Source organism: Myodes glareolus, chromosome X (genome assembly GCF_982192425.1).
Source record: "Myodes glareolus chromosome X, mMyoGla1.1, whole genome shotgun sequence".
NCBI classification, from domain to species: domain Eukaryota; kingdom Metazoa; phylum Chordata; class Mammalia; order Rodentia; family Cricetidae; genus Myodes; species Myodes glareolus.
This window is the reverse complement of record NC_142053.1, coordinates 21,923,353-21,926,238: the sequence shown is the minus strand read 5'-3', so window position 1 is coordinate 21,926,238 and position 2,886 is coordinate 21,923,353. Positions and strand designations below refer to the sequence as shown.

Below are 2,886 nucleotides of genomic sequence, written 5' to 3'. Positions count from 1 at the left end.
TAAGAGACATTACTCACTGTTTGGTTGCAACCTTACAACCTGCTCGGTTGAAAGAAGCACACAATTTTTTTCTTTTGGTCCTTTGGTTTCCGAAAGTCCTTGGGTTAAGAGCACATTGATGCACACATCTCCTCCTATACTCATCTCTGCCCTGGAACATCTTATTAAGCAGGTGGTTATAATTTTATTTTTGTATCTTATCAACATCTTATTTGCCGTGGCACAAAGAAGCCATGTGTGACATTTTTTTTACACATACTGAATCATAGGAAAAGGCGGGCCTTAAAACATTTTCTGGGAAATAATTTGTGTGTCCAAGAAGACAAGATTGACCTTAGTTTTAGTTTGAACTAAAAGTTAAGAATGAAAAACCCAATGTGTTCTATTGTAGAGTCAGAAAACCTAATAAATTTGCTTAACTTAAACTTCCTTTCACCGGGTGGTGGTGGCGCACACCATTAATCCCAGCACTCGGGAGGCAGAGGCAGGAGACAGGTGGATCTCTGAGTTCAGGCCAGCCTGGTTTATAGAGTGAGTTCCAGAACAGCCAGGACTACACAGGGAAACCCTGTCTTAAAAACAACAACAGCAACAACAACAACAGCAAAACCCCTTCATTTCTCCACTCAGAGTGGTAGGGAGGAAACGAAATGTATATGCGCTTCTTGTGCCGAATATTTTTCTTCCTTTACTTTTTCTCAAAATTTTTACTCTTAACGTTTATTTTACTCTTTCTCAAAATTTTCGCCTACGCATAGGAATAATTTCTCATGGATTTAAAAATGCATTGCTAATTATTTGGACATTTCACTAAGAAACAAGAAAAGTCTTTAATGGTTTCTTCCTTTCTTCTGGCGGCAGCATCAGGTGAGCCAAGATGGGTGCTTACAAATACACCCAGGAGCTGTGGAGGAAGAAGTAGTTCTGTGTGGTGCGCTTTCTTTTGAGGGTCTGTTGCTGACAAGAGAGCTAGCAGTCTGAGCGATGCACAGGGCTCCCCGCCCCATCTGGCCTAATAAAGTACGAAGCCTGGGATACAAGGCCCAGCAAGGTTAGGTCACATACAGGATTCGTGTCCGCTGTGGTGGGCGCAAGTTCCTAAGGGCACAACTTATGGCAAGCCTGTCCGTTATGGTGTGAACCAGTTAAATTTGCCCAAAGCCTTCAGTCTGCTGCTGAGGAGAGAGCTGGACGCCACTGTGGGGTTTTGAGAGTCCTGCATTCTTATTGGTTTGGCAAAGATTCCACATAAAAGTTTTTTTGAGGTTATCCCCATTGATCCATTCCATAAAGCTATCAGAAGAAATCCTGACACCGAGTGGCCCACCAAACCAGTTCACAAGCGCAGAGAGCTGCGTGGGCTGACATCTGCTGGCTGCAAGAGCCTTGGCCTTGGAAAGAGCCACAAGTTCACCAACTTTAGGTAGCTCTCGACGAGCAGCCTAGAGACGACACGATACTCCGCAGCTCCACCGTTACTGCTAATATATGTAATGTTTGTAAAATTCATATCCAATAAACAATTTAGCACTATCAAAAAAGAAAAGAAAAGTCTTTAAAAGCCTCTACTTAGTTTGTGATTTAGGTTGCCTAGGTGAGTTCATACTACAAGGGACAAACTCACAGTGTTTCTTTGACCCTCACATATTGGCAGAAGGAAATCTTCCGTGATGCTTTATGAAACAGCCTGCCTTGTGCTCCTCTCTCTGGCCGATCCTCAGACCTCTGATCTCCCCTTAGCCAGATGTTCTCCAGGAGCCAGATTGGAGTGGCTTCAGAGAATAGTAGATCAACAAAAGCATGGCAGGGGAAAGATCCCTGCTCTGTAGTCACTGATGAGAAGCAGGAGGTTTTGTTTGGTTGTTTATCATAGCCAAGGAATGTCTCCTGGGGGACATTATGAAGAACACCTTTATAGGATCCAGGTGAGAGAATCAAATGCAGTCCGGACAGAAAAGGAAACAAAACAAAACAAAACAAAAAACAAAACAAAACAAAAATGTGAGCCCAAGGACCCAGCCAGAGCAAAATGGAATTTAAAGCAATTACCCAACTAACTCAGCAGCAAAATTTAAAAGGCCCATTCAATTTCATGAACATTTAAGACCCCCAAATGGTCATAAACTAAATGGCCTGCAATTGTAGATCCCCTTTGGCTATATAGCGCTGCCGGCCAACTCTAGGTTCAGGCCCACAAAGTGTCGAGAGGCAGAAGGCACATTCTGACAGGAACTGGAAAACCACGCTGGGTTTGCTCCAATTTTCCCATGAAATAAAGTGCCTGGCTTCGGAAGTGAGTTCCCAGGATGACTCGGCTCCCTGCTGGATACCCAACAGCCACCCACCTGCAGATTCCTCTGTCCCTGTCGATGCTTCCATTCCATCCTCGCCGCATTCCGGCAGGCATTTGAGACCAGTGAGTGCAAAAAAATCTTGTAGGTAATTTCCCCAGCAATGCCATTCCCCATAGATACACTAATGGGGCCCAACATGCTGGAAAATCTCACAGTGAATTTATTTCTTTTAAGCTTCTTTAAGAAACCACATTAAAAGTAATGGCAGCAATAAAGACTCCTCTGACAGGCCTTCTAGTTACCCTCCTTAACCATGCAGAATTCATAGGAACCGGAAATGATGTTCAAGTACCCTAAGTTGGAAGTGGGAAGGGCTATGAGATAATATTATGAGATAATATTCAAATGCCCAGGACTTCCCTAGTGTAGCAGTTCTTTTGAGTAGGTTAAAACGATGCTGCCCTTTCAGCTTCTCTGAGCCTTGCCCCGACTACCGAGAAGCAGCACCTCAGCTGTTGCAAGCCATAATATTGCTGGGAAGCCCTGCACTAATTGTCATCAAAATAAGAGAGCAAATGCTCTTTCTTTAGTT

At 43.8% G+C, this 2,886-nt stretch overlaps 1 pseudogene; it reads left to right on the top strand.

Moving 5' to 3' along the window:
* Nucleotides 1-877: 877 nt before the first annotated feature.
* LOC125410729 (large ribosomal subunit protein eL15 pseudogene) lies at nt 878-1,485 on the top strand (annotated as a pseudogene).
* Nucleotides 1,486-2,886: the final 1,401 nt, after the last annotated feature.